Below are 15,274 nucleotides of genomic sequence, written 5' to 3' on the forward strand. Positions count from 1 at the left end.
TTAGGGATTGCTGGAATGTATAACTAAATAGACACCAAATATAATATATTGTTTTACGTGAAAGTATCTTTTTTTTTCATATTCTCTGATATATAAGATCTGTATACTAAGTTATAATTCTCAGTTAAATATTCTCAGTTATTGTTGGGATATTTAGCACACATAGGAAACTGAAAAGACATTAGTGCTTACCAGGAATCAATCCAACCTACCTAACGTAGTCCAACGAATATCAGACAGAGCTTTTCATTAATAACTTTCAGTATTTCATTATTTAAGCAGTCCAGGAGGTTTAATACCATTAGTCCCAACCGTCAGATTGCTTTTCTCGGTAAAACATATTAGGAGATGCGCTGCCTTTGAATGTATAAGATCAAACGTGATTTCCCTGAGTGATGCTCCACGCTCATAACATCGTATTCATTACAAGTTGATTGGCAATACCTTATAATACGAGTACACCGCCCACGGGCCCTCCGAGAGTGCTCTATTTTTGACACAAGAGGTCTAACACGTAATGGAATAATTCACTTTAGACCTCACCGGTGTATTATCAATGTATGCAAATACAAAGACGTATCTGCTTCAAAGGGTTTGCCGGTTTGCAGGTTATTTATATTATTTTTGTTTTAACTTGTATAACAAGAGTGATTCTTGAACTAATAACTGCAAACTATATTACCATTACTTGCTTAGTCTAGTCAAATTTTGCTTATTTTGACTTGTTTTGTATGTCAATTCTCTTGTCTCTTTTTGCATGCATGCGTTCTTCTCCCGACGTGTAAAATATAGTCTTGAAACAATTATCCAGACAGTAGCATCGCTTTAAAAAAGAGCCTTATACTACCTCTCGTTATCTAGTAACATCACAAGTTGTCTGCCTAGTTTTCATTCCATTTGCTGCACATTTTTCATCGCGCTATGTTTTGCTCATCCGTTACGGACGGGGGGCACGCGAGCCGCCGCTGCACTTGACCGTGACATAGACAAGACGCTAAACCTTATGTTAACTCGTTGTATATCAATTTAATTATATATTATGTTACAAATAACGTAATCCTGAATATTATTAGACCTAAACATTAAAAACAATATATTTTATTTTTTTAACGTAAATTAGAACACTTTTCATTTTCAAATGGCAGGAACCGCTTGGCAAGATCTTGCTTTGTCAAAATGCTTATATGATGCATAATATCTTCGCGCTTATTCAGCATTTCCTCAATAAAAAAAAGGATTTTGTGATCGAATATACCAGGTAATTTAGATTTCCATAAAGATATTGTATTTACTGGTAGTTTTCAGGTAGCTTCAGTAAGGGTAGAGTTAGCACGCGAGCCTCGGCATTACACTTGACCTCAACAAGCCGCCTCGTGTAACAATGAACTTATGCTAATCAACGTGTCATGTGCACAAGCTTAGCTTAACTTACAAAGGGTACTGGGGTATGGAGGTTCCATGTTAAATGTCAAACTGTGACAAAGACTCTACTCAATAGGAATCAAGGGGGCCTATCACCATACAGTTTTGTGACAGTGAACCGAAAGTGTTATATGTATCGTAGAGTTTGAGTCTGTCTTCCAGATTATGTTAAAGAAATTATTCATCAATAAAACTCGTAGCATTAGGTTTGATCAAAAGGATAGCGTTTAATGATTTCATGAATTTATAATACTTATGAAAATTTGAAAGGAATTGAATTTTCATGATTTTCATATAGGTAAGTTAGTGTGCTATTAAATAAAATCCTTTAGTAACTTGCTTTGTGCATAATTCCTGGAATACCTAATTCTGTGAAGTAATCAATATTATTATGTTGTGTGGGGTGGTGCTTAGATCGTAAATTACGGATTTCATTATACTTCTTATTTTTATGTAGTCTAAAGAGGTTCAATATGATTGAGTAAACCATGTGTCCAAATATTGAGGGCTATTGTGCCCTGTTGCCTCGCGGCGCTATAAGTGACGACTGCCGGCACGAAAATATTAAGCCGAGTGCGGTTATTTGATCAGGCTATGAGTTACTAAAATTGAATATGAGTCGTGCAATTCAATATTATATAAATAAACTTATGTACTTGTGTGGTGTTAATGACGTGAATTTAATACATCTGCTTCTATGAATTCTGGATGCATTTAAAGCGAAAATAGCTAAGAAACATATTCATCGGAACGTGTCTATAAATCGAAAACGAGTATGTGTCTATAAATAGAAATATGAGCAAAGAAAACGTGAATGTAATTTTATAATTTAACAAAACTTATGCTGAATCTTCTAAACATGACTTAGTGCATGTTTATTTAAAACCAAATTGAAATACTGACTGCACGGATAACCGAGTAGTTGTGGTCACCACGCCTAGTCCACTGTGATTGACGTGTCGCGGGTTGATCCCCGCTTAGTTCAAGCGTTTGTGTGATCTGCGAATGCTGGTCCTGAGTCTACGTCTGGGTCATCGTGTATGTAACTTGAATGTGAAACCTCCGCGACACCATACAGGTAAAAATATCCATGAATAAATCATTTTCGTTTGATTTGGAAAAGGCTATAGAATAAATGGGAAATTCAGCTCGAACCGAATATATATTTAAACACCTTTTATCAAAAAGTTCTTCCTATTGTCGAACTTCAGGAACTTATTTTTATTTACTAAGCTTCATTTTCAATAGCAGCCGTTACGTGCTCTGAATATTGAAATGCGATATTTTGCTCAGATTTTATTACTGAAAAAATATTTTGTAACAACCGAACGTGCACATAATATTTTAATAACGAATCACTTTTACTTCTGTTATACTGTATCTTTCTAGTTCTGCACTTTGACTTTTATTTTAAATCTCCATTTTATTGAAGGAAAAATCCTGATATTCTACTTAAATACACGGAGAGCGCCACCTTTAATAGGTGCGATGTTTATGCACCCAACACATAATGTACTCAGGGCTAGACTTAATTAAATCAGCTTACACCGAGCGCTGCAATATTCACTTCATAAACAAGTAACAATATTGTTCTACCCTTTCGCTCCACGACGTTACTACAATAAAACCAAGTTATGTTCCAAACCAATTATTTGGCAATAAAAAGGAAAGCGAAATTGTGAATTTCTATGGAACATATTAAGCGGTAGCAAACAATGGCGTTCGTGAACGAATCCGCTCACGATTCTTTGTAAACTTGAGTTAATATTCAGGCCTTCTGTACACAAAGACGAAATATTTCATTCAACCATTATTCGTATATCGTGCTCACCTAGTTTTGTATTCACGAGTTCACAAATAAGCCCAATAATCCTGCTCACCACTTTTATACGTAAGTGTGTGCAAAATTTCTTATTATATTATGTTTGTGTTTGCTTTCTCTTCACGTTGAACCGACTCAAAGGATTGTACAAAATTTGAAACCCCCACTATTATTCCACTTGTACATTTTTAAGTTAGTTAAAGCATGGAAGAACGACGCATAGAAAATATTGCCCTTAGGTGTCTTTCTGACTTCATCATTGTCTAACGAAGCGTAGAGACGAATGCATAGACATTTTGGAATATCACTTAGCAAAGTGTAGTCTTTTTTACACTTGGTACTGTAAAAGTGGTTTTATAAAGCATTGATCGAAGCGTTAAGGAGTCTCCATGACAGTTCAAGGTCATCAAGTCGTAAGGAGCAGGACCCAATGGGATGACGACTCTCAATTTTCTACATCGCCTAAAGAAATTGCGGCTCACGAAATTATACAAGATTGATACCGCGGTGATCTTGAGCTGTCATGAATTGAGTTTTTTTTGTTAAAAATATCAAAAGCTTTAATAAATGAGAACCTATTTTGTGGGCTAAAAGATTAATTTCATACCAAGAGTAAAATTTGTGGTGCTATGCTATGAATTGAGATAAGGAATTATGTAAGTTATACATTTAACTATATATTTGAAAGAGGTTTAGCGGTCACGCCCTCATCAAAGTACCTAATATTTATAAAATTGGACTTATTATAGTTCTAACCATAGTGCTGACCAACACGAAATCATAATGTGACGATTTACTGACATAAAAAAAACCTTAAAATATTCCACAGGAAATTCTTTTCAAATTACAATGTGAGTATTAAATTAATGCGGCCTCATTAATTATGTTTTTCATTACATTACAACTGTGTCACTTATAATTATAAAGGTGTTGTGACTATGACACACGTGACACGCCACGCCATGCACGATGCACACAAACACACACACACTTCCCTAATCGGAATACCGGTGTTACCTACAAATTGAAGTGACGCTACAATTAACGCAATTAAGCAGATTGCCTGATGACCAATGCGCGCTAATTGTCTGACAATGTCACCATAAACTACGCACGGCTGTCAACTATAGACGTAAACATTAGTTACATTCGAATTAAAGTAATTACGGCTTTTATCGCAGTTTACTGCTAAACGTTACATTTGGATGACTTCATTTAGCAATAGTGACTGATCGGTTTGCGGTATTTCCTGTAAAGGTATTCTGTTAATGATATATCTATTTATGGTGTGTGTATTCGCGTTGATAGCTTTTGAAAATCCAATAATATTAATGCTTGTTATTTGCATTGTTCAGGTATTTGTTATGGTCTGTGAGTCAGAGGCTATGTCGACTGTTGTCCGCTCAGAGGCATTAAGGCAAATATATGTATAAGTATTTTAATACCTACTTACATAAACGATAAACTTAAAAGCACAGAGTTTAATGAGAAAAAGTATTTATAGAGATTATAAGAAACTATCTGGGTATTGGTATTCGAAATAATATTTTAAATGAAAAGGGGAGTTGGTATCTTGTGCTCATACAGACGGTTTTATATTTTACCAATTGCAAGTAACATTTTCACAAGTCGCATAGCGAAAACTAGAACTTCAACCCCGTATTTTCACTGGAACGGCGACTATGCGAATGAAAACGTTCGCTCCACTGGTTTATTAATAAACACTAACTCTACCTTACTGGGCTCTATTTTCAGTAAAGATTTGTCTAGTGTTTTGAAAGTGACCTGCAAAATAGCCTAAACTGTTTAATCAGACACAACGAAATATAGTTATAAATAGAAATAAGTACGTGGAACAAATAATACCCAAGTCATATATGAGTATTATAGTTTAATACTGTATCAATTTAAAAAACACTGGTCTGATACCTAATGTAAAATGTTTAGTAAATCTCAGTGTTTCATTCTTCTATAAAGTCTTAAATAGACGCACAAGTCTTATTGATATAAAACTAGTATAAATTTAAAAACATTATAACTGGTATTGTGTCTATAACGTCCAGTTTATAACAGTTAATGGAGCTCCGCGCTGCAACCTTTTCTCCGCTACACAATACAAAGCGGAATACGTCAAGAATTTAATTTTAACAAGAGGCACCGTGCAGTCTGTAATCTATTTTCACCGAAAGCATTAGTGTGTCTGTCACGTCATGCATTAGGGTTGCCGCAGACTGTTCCAGTTACATTTAGAACCAGCGCTCACTTGGTACAAAACAAAACAGTCAAACCAAACAGATTTTTAGCGACAAGTTACAGATTAGCGCTACGGCGTAGCAGACAAAACATTTTTGTTTCAGTTGAAACACAGATTTGCTGTCAGTGAGCGCTTAAGGCATATATTCGTAGCTGGAAATAGCGTGACGACACCCCTTTATTGGGCAACCTTGATTGACAGTTTCGTAGAACAATCTATTCGAGGCGGAAGCTTTTGTTTTATGTAAGAAAAGGTTTTCTTCTATAGACATATGAAGGTCATTCCAACCTCATTCTTTTTCGTGGAAAAAAGAACATAGCTACGTGTAAAAGTGGGTTAAAGCGTTTAAGAGTTCAGGAGGATCGGAATCGGTAGCATGGTACAGCGTGAAATGAATTTGAGACCTCAACATCAAACTTATTTAATGGAATGGAAATCATAATTTTGCTATTGAGTTCAACATAAAAACTTGCTCGTAAATATTCCTTTATTCATTAAAATTTTAATACAAAAATTTCATATTTCGGACTATTCATTTTCCACATCTTACTAACAAAGTTAATTTAAACAGTAGCGCTGCTTCCCAGAGCTGTCATCGCCATCTGTTACCCAATTTGTTATCAACGCAATTTATTAACGCTTTAATTTAAAATGCATAACATGGCGTGAGATAGCCCAGCCCTAGCCTTGGTATATTCGCGATTCGCTTATATAAACCGCTCCTATCAATACGGGGTAATGTATTATAGAGTGCGCAATGATTATGATAATTTATGATCGAGATTCGAAGCCACAAGGACGCGTATTACTCATCCCGTAAGAGCTTACTTTGTATAGCTACAGTTACAAAGTACGTAAAATAGATTTTACAGAGAATTTGTGACACATTGTGTGCACATTGCCACTATATACTTTTTAAAATATTTAATAAAGGAAAACTATACCTAACTAAATCTAGTTCAGCATAGTTATTTAGTATGCACTATGCGGCCAGCCTCTGTCTCTTGAGCCATGGAAACCACATTAACAAAGAGAGGCTTACACCCAACAGTGGGTTGTACAAGGATAGCGATCACGACGATAATAAATATTGGTCAGCATTTTTATAATGCATTATAAAAACGATTCAAAAATATTCGTAGTTCAGACTAACCATTAATAATATAATCGATATCAGATTAAAAAAGTACTGAGTAGTAATTTGTTTGAGTTACACTGATTATAGTAATGGAATGGAATTGTATAAATAGAAAATACATTAGTGTACCGACCGTCCTGTGTAAATATGCCCTTGATAGGTATCTATGTTTTCATGTTATTTAGATATGCTTTTTTCATTTATAATGTCAGAAAAAACACGGTGTACATTTATTTTCATTTTTTGTATCTCATGATCCGTGATAGCCAGTTGAAATTAACGGATGATGTAACTCTAATGCCTCTATAAAAAAAATCGAAGTCAAGTAACGTAAGATTGGTCGATCATAAATTTGACCAACTTTGTTACAAGTTAATTTTTCGTAAGCCTATTCGTACAAAACCTCGCGAGTCCGACTCGCACTTGATCGGTTTTTCTGTTTGCACGATACGACTTTTATGCCATAATGCATTAATCAAATGGGAACTTATTTGTGAAATAAAATTAAAATTTTATTTAAAAGCGCATTAAATTGGTTAGCTTCCACGTGTTTGACATTTTCCACACCAGTAAAGTTAGTTTAACTTCTTTCTCCCTGAGTGTTTACGCTAACTGCAATAATACAAATGCCTTTATATTATTGCATCTTTGTATTTTTGACCTTTAGAATATATTATTAAATGATGTAACGGTTCACTCACGCGTATTTATCGGGGTAGCCCGACTAGTTTCGGGCCCAACCGCAGTCCTTAACCATGAGCAGACGCGGCGGGGTATAGCAAAAAAATGAAATTCATCATTTAAATGGAATAAAATTTTAGAACTGTTAAATGCACACAACATAATTAAAGGATTCACTTCTAAACTTTCTTAGAGTCTCATTTTTGAGGTACTGGTTATGTAAACATTTCAGTGCAAGACTTAAGGCAACTCGATGCGACTGACTGCAAATCCTCGTTAGTTATTCAGCAGAGTTTCTCCTGCGGTGGATCGACACAAGTTTGTAATCCTTGTGCCTACTATTGAAGAAACTTGAGTATTACAAGCACAACTGTGGGTAACAAACTTTTGATTTATTTCATAACATGTGTTACAAACGTAATTTGTTCAATGTATGAAGAAAGTAGCTACCTACCTCGACTGAAGAGTTATTGTTATAGCTACTATCCAACTAAAATGTCACAATTTATAAGTTTATTTTTATTTCAAGTACTACCTACTAAAATTTCTGTTACGACATCAGTATCTGTTACTTGGCAAGGTACCATGTTTGTAGCGGAGTTCATCCAACCTTGTATTTCAGGATTTGTCAACCTACATACCAGCCAAGAAACTGGCCCCGGTAACATTTTCTAAAACCCTCTGCATGTGGATGTTAATAATTTTCTTTACACAAAATTGTCATGTTGATGATGACCGTTTTTAGGGTCAAAATGACATTCTATTTTCAAGGCTCCGCTGTCTATCCATTCATGAGCCCGTCTGACACAGATGTTGTATTACTTTGTATACATGTATCAGACTGGTGTTTTTATAAAACAACAGTTATTACAGTATTTTAATTGTTTTGTACGGAAACTTAACTATCGCGAAACCGGCTCATACTAAACATAATTCATCGTTGAAGAGACCGTGCTTTTTTACAGAAAATTGTTTAGCAGATGCAAGATTTTAAAATAAGACCGGGGTTTAATGGTATTCATACTATTCATGATACATAAAGTCTATACAGTACGTGTATAAATAGACATGTAGTCTGAACAATGCCGGTATTCATCTATTCTCAGCTTGGATCGAGACATCAACGCCATGTCGAGAGCTCTTCAATAGCGGCCTCGGTTTAGGCAGAAACCAACCAGACGTGAATCACTCAGTTTAGTCCCATGAGCTTTGGTGTATTTATGTGTAACTACATGTTAGACAAAGGGTGCAGAATGAAGACTTCGTGTGGCAGCTTTGAAAATTAATTTGAAAAATAGCCTAGCAAAAGAAATAGAAAAATGTTTCGAAATCGGACTAGTAGTTTCAAAGATTAAGGCGTTAAAATAAAAAAAAAACTTCAGCTTTGTTATATTAGTAGATTTATAATCGGTGATAAATAACCAAATAACGGAGGGACCTCTTAAATTTGCTTGCAGTGCTTTAAAATTTATTGTGGTCACATTTTGAGCAACAAATGTTGTTTGTGTAGATATAAGCATTTGAAGAACGTTACATAAACTTTCATCAGTATTTCGCTCACAAAGTATTTCCATTTCGATTTGCTCGAAAGAAAAAGTTGTCTCAGCTATTTATTGTTGCCCACAAGGCAAGGTATTACGGGAATTCCGAATTCCACATACTCTCTGTGGATATACTAAAACTGCCTATTACTTTATGTTAGAAATGTAATGGTAAATAAATTGAAAACCCAGCATTTTGTTAAAAAATATTTTCAAAACGCTACTTTTAGAAATGAGACTCTTAATTACGTTCTGTTCACGCCCGACATGTTTAGATAATATTATAAACTAATTTGTCTATGGTCATTCTAATCCCTTTGATCTGACGTCTAGCAACTGTGCCCTTCGCTTCCACACACCGCGCACAAGAACAAAGTGCGGCGCAGACGTCAGCCCTTGTATTTTACGAGCTATTCACAACTTTGCCACTCAATAAATCACAGAGTTTCCAAAGTAATTAACGCGCCCTTGTGTTTAAGCCCTAAAGCTGCGTTACACTTTCTACTGTACATTCATTCACGTTGGATAATACGAGCTATTTTTCAGGCGCTTATTATTTAAAACCTGTGTACAAACTTTGACGCGTCGACAGACATTTTCCGAATCAATGTGAAAAAGAATTTATGCACTACAATTTTAATGAAAAGTTTTTTCTACATAATACTCACGGGGTGCGTTTATAAAGGCATATTCGTGAGTTTGTAGGTCAAGTTAATCGTTTCGCGCCAATTCGCGGGTCGTGTTCATTTTTATCCGGTCGCAGTTGATGTGAATCGATGTTGGTAGCGTGCGAGGCGAGCGAGCCTCCTAAACGCTTGTATTACTTTCTACATTATTAGAATGTTGATATTATTTATCAGTCCTAAAATAGAACATTCTTATCATGTTAAAAGTTGAAATATTGAAGAAGGTATTTATACAGCTCGGCAAAAATTCGAAGCCTAATTGTTCATTATTTACAGACAAACTCAAAACTTTTGGTGTTTTAAACAGTAATTAAAATGATCAGACACAAGAAACTTCGTCCAACGCTAACACAGAAAATAATAATAATGTTCTTCAACACAATAGGGTATTTAATTAGCCGTCCGCCTTCAGAATCCCCGACATGACGTAGGTAAACAATCCCTAAACTTATAATTGTACAACATTTCGGCATTACACGGACAGGGCCGCATTTGGCTTAAGCTGGCTGGGTTGGTAGTCACCTAGGGTGAAAAAAAAATAAAGCAATAATAAAAGTCACGATCTGTTTGATCTCGATGGAAAAAACTTTTTTAGTGATAATGATACCTCAGTATCATTAATGTCGATCGTATACCTATTTTATGTATATACGTATTAAATGTATATACATAACATAAAAACATAGTTTTTTGTTTCTTATTGGCCTCTTTTTAGGCCTCGAGTAACATACAAATTACGTTTCTTATATTGGTAAGACTGATGTACAAAATAAAATCTAGCTTTTCATTGCGATAAAATATTTTTTTTTTATGTTTGGACAACAGGGCAACTAACATTTCATAAAAAATCATATCCTCTGCTTATCCCGATAAACTTTAACATTCATATCCCTCGCGTACATCAATTTTCCGAATTCGTTTTACTGTAACCGGTTTTATTTTACTTTATTTTCATTCCCTCGTCCACGTTTATATCGAAGGCCTAATTTTTAGCTCAGCCATGAGTCCGGATGAATATTAAAATATATTGCGAATGAAATATCGGGCCGGTTATCAGATTACGAGTAGATCGTTACTTCACATGCTTTACTAATGGAATTTGCATGTAACGATGTGTAAACATTTTGCCACTTTTGGGGATTTTGTAGTTATATAATATCTGTTATGATATTAAAGTGCCGCTAATACAAACGTTTGTTTGTGAAACTTAGTTCAAACGCTTGACAATTACTAAATACATTTAATTTTCTGTGGCCTAGTTTTAATTAACGCAATGAAAACCTAAATGAGATTAACAAGCAATACTTGAATGAAAATGAGAAAACTTTTAATCCAATTTTCAACGCTAGCTATTTTAACACAATAAGAACAAAAACTCTGTAAATCTTGTCAGAAAGATCCTGCTGTTATTGAGAATCAAAACGTATTCAATCTTCGTAACGAGCATTGTCTGTATTCCCCAGACAAGTAGGCTGTAAAAGCAATTATCTCTGCCTCTATGATTCATTAGAGTTGGGCTGCAAGCTCTAGGCTCAAGAGGTTTGACATCTATCGTTTAATGACCTACCATTCTGACTTGGCAAGCTTCAGCGAGCAGTGTGAGTACCTATTTGAATTGCTGATGCCTATCTCTGCAGGTTCAGACAAAACGAAAACTAAATTCAAAAATGCTAGTATACATTCAGTTGTTTTGTATTTGTAAGCTACTGGATGGTACTTTAGCGAGAAAAACATTGGGTAATAAAAGTGTTTATGTTACGAAATTGGTTGAATTGGATTAGAACATTATGGAATCGTTTTAAATTCGAACTGTCTTCAAATTAGCACACATTTCCATAAAGTTATGGCACCTTGCCGATGTGATGTAACACACATATGACATACCCCACTCTTCTCGTGGGGGTAGGCAGAGCGCACAGGACGTGACGTGCACTGATCCTCGGGACTCGCTAATACTTTTCCTTCATCAATATTCATGCCCTGTTGCGGTACTGCGCACCTGACCCTTTTCGCGGTATTATACGTCATTCGTACATTTTTTACTGAGTGTTTATTTTATATGTTATTTTGTTGGTTGGTTTTTTCATGTTGGTTCGTATACATTTTTTTTGTGCTGAGTAATTAAATTTAATGTAGGTGTGTTTCTTACTCTGTGAACCTTCGACATCACCTGACAGTCGACTGGTTCAGGAATGCCTCTCAGGAATGAGTTCTCCTGAGTACTAGTGTACCTAAATACTACATACAAACTCTTCTAAAAATAATAAATATAAGCTTGGCGTCAGCATCTCTTTTGGTCATCGCCAGACGCACGATATTGTTTGGGACTACAATAGCTACGTGGATCTATTTCAGTCTCTATAGCCTCTGTCATGTGCGAACTAACCTTTAGATTTACAGAGGCATAAAGCTTATTTTTAAGGACATTAGTTCATTATTAATATTTAGTAAATTCTAATAAACAAATGGAATTTTAAATCTACAAAAAATATGAATAGCGCATAGTTAATCAGATTTAAGACAAGGTTAAATGACAAGCAAAGTAGCTAAGTACAGCGACTGGAAGACAATTTAGAAGATGAAACGACATGGATTTTAGTTCCAGTCTAGAAGTGATGCTAAATTGGTTTAATAAGTGAAAAATATAATAGTTTTTTAGTAGTTTTTGTACTTCAGTATGATTTTCTTAATTATCGTCACATAGTTAATAAGAATACACAGCCCAAGTATTGCAGTAAACATGTTCCATTCATTTGTACCTATTTTCAGCAATAAGTGTGTAGGCAGCGTCGTCGTTTACGAGTTCCGCGGGAGTCATAAAAGGTGACTAAGAAATTACGTTAAAACCTTACGCAGAAGCGTCTCTTTGTCTACACAAACTCTTTGTACAGTCAGCACCAGAAGCTAGTTCACATAATCAGATTTTACTGAACCAAATCCAGTGATACTTTGACGTAATATCGGTGAAAAAAAACGGAGTCACACCTTGTATTGTTTAAATATACTAAATACCAATTCCCACATTTGACTGAAAAATACTGACTATTTGTAAATCTAATTGTGCGAACCGACTTTTGTTGCTGACTGTACAATATACACATAGTTATACATTTGTTGATAATTATCGCAATATATACAAACCCAATGGGTCGTTAATGTCGGAGAGAAGTTTACGAGCGTTTACGAGCTGAAAAGAAATAAGTTAAGGAATTTACCCGCTCCGATACTAATACCTGATACTATAAGCAACACTATACCAATACTTGTCCGGTTTTTTGGGAAAAATGCTTTTACTTATAACTGCACCACCTTTAAATGCCCTTCCATGTTGTGTCATAATAGATTAGTTACGCCGAACCGCATTAACTCTAGGTACTTACATATAAAAAAAAATGATTTCGATTCAAAACTGTTTTGATCATGAGATGGCTCAATCATCGCACCTACATTTTTTTGTGAAGCGAACTTCACCAATTAACCAAATAAGTCTACATATCTACATGTGAAAATTGGAATCTTTGCATAAATGCTTGACGAATTACAAGACTAGGTGTCTTATTTTAACGATCTCGGGAAAATGACTAAAGTGGCAGCCCTGAAGAGACATTAAATCTTTGCAGAGAAGGTGCTTTCGCTTCTAAAATGTTAGAGCAAGATAAATTTCAACTAAACGAATTTTCAAGCAGGATGGAGTGATATTAAGCTTTATCTCTAGCAATATTCCTGAACGTGGCTCCTAAGCTCCTGAGATAGACAAAAAACGTTGGGATTAAAGTGAGTTTACATCAAGAGCTTTTTATATTTCAGACTTCTGTCTTATGTATAATATGCCATTTAGTTTTGTATGTAAATGGTTTCGTCATTATAGGTATTTCTTCCATCAATCTTATAATATTATATTATCTATTAATAATTATATTTCTATAAATAAAATATATAAATATTTCTATATTTTCTGCGACAATCCTCTGAATTGCGCGTATTACAATATGAGATGAGAACTATAATATCAGATCATAAAGTAGAAAAACATGGCTAGTCAACATTTAAAGCAATGTTTTAGTGACAATGACTTAAAATATCCGCACTCATTTTGCGTTCAGAAATCTTTGTTACGGTAACAGAAGACTTTAAACAACAGACTTTTAATAACATTTGGCTTTAATGTAATTAAAAACGACAGCAAAACGAGAGATAAAAAAACAATTGTTGGACGTTTTTCTCTAAACGAGACAAGGTCGCGGTCATTAGTTTATGTAACGATATCTATCCTAAACAAAACGTTTATAAAGTTTTCCTCTTTATTGCATTTTGATTTTGATAAGTGTTTGTTTAGGTCGGTTTTAGGCTAGCGTTTGATGCGCTCTTATAAACTCGTTTTTAGTGCGCATTTTCACTGCTTTTTCTCTAAGCGGAACTGGTACAAGCGTTAACGCGTCGTCAAATTAATTTTTAATCGAAAAAGTATAGCTGAAACTGTCGTCAATGTACCAAAGTGCTCAATAACCGCTAGTCTGTAACCATCCTTAGTCATCTCCAATGTTTTGAAACAAGAACTTTCATATTCGTTGGGTTTGTTTGCTCTGTTTCAGTTTAATTATTTTCCCCGGCACCTGGCGAGGTTGCCGATGTCGTTACTTTTGCTCTCAGTAAGAGCTGGCTATGTTCTCTTTAACATTCGCACGATTTGTTGAGCAAGCAATTTACATTGTTTTGTTAGGGCTCGTTTTATATTTTTGGTTATATGAGATGCTACTCTCTATACCTATTTAGCGTTATTTTACTGACTCAGCAGTGAATTTTGCAACGCTTTGTTTATAATACTTACTGGTACCTACGTACTGAATGGTTACGGTAAGTGACCATGACAACTTTTGACACTGTTCGGATTCTTAAAACAGTAACAAATGGTTTGCCTTTCTACCTTACTAGTTCAATATCCTATTAATTGTTCTTGGATATCGGGAATACATATTATTATAAGTACAAAATACGAATTCAATTTTAATATTGAAGAAAAATATACTTGTTTTATCGTCATGCGGAAACGCTGCATATAATGTACTCAATTTGGGCAAAAAAACTTCAATAAACACTTTAATAAAAGGTCAATGATCGAACTGTCGGAACCCTACAGGACAGTTCTAAAGTTAGACAGTTCAGGCTAATGCCAACACTCCGACAGTCATTGGTATTCAGTCGACACCCGTCAATTGCTACCGTAATAGCACCCCACGTCGACCTAATAGCCGATGTCAACTGTAATAGCCGTTGTCATTTTACTACGATTTCAGCAATGCTAGGGTTATTTAAAGTACTTAGAAAGCGATCTACCTAGGTACATTCTATAAGTAGTTATTGTGGTCTTGTAATCCGGATCGAAATGGGTTAAACCCGTTACCCGGTCTTGTTTGCCTTTGTTCCTACGTGGGACGTCCCTAAAGACCTTATGGGCTGTATGACAGTGTAGAGATGTCCTTGCGAGGATAAAACATATGTATGTCTAATCTCATAGTATCAGTTGGTACCTCAAATATCAAAATATAACAAATGTTGCTTTTTTTATTAATTTTAACATACATGCAATAGTTGCAGGAAAATACAAACGTTGCTTTTGTGTGTAAGTAAGGCACTGGCCTAGCTCTAAAAGACGTAAACAGATTAATATTACAGAACATTCAAAGGTTATGAGACTGATCGCGATTTTTATACGTATAGAGATTTAAAGAT

General features: G+C 35.0%; 1 protein-coding gene across 1 annotated transcript in view; it reads right to left on the reverse strand.

The window, feature by feature from the left end:
- The window catches only part of LOC113492626 (progestin and adipoQ receptor family member 4), a 67,208-nt gene that overhangs the window by 30,736 nt on the left and 21,198 nt on the right, over positions 1-15,274 (reverse strand). The gene's annotated exons all lie outside the window — the stretch shown is intronic.

Source organism: Trichoplusia ni, chromosome 4, assembly GCF_003590095.1.
Source record: "Trichoplusia ni isolate ovarian cell line Hi5 chromosome 4, tn1, whole genome shotgun sequence".
Classification (NCBI taxonomy): domain Eukaryota; kingdom Metazoa; phylum Arthropoda; class Insecta; order Lepidoptera; family Noctuidae; genus Trichoplusia; species Trichoplusia ni.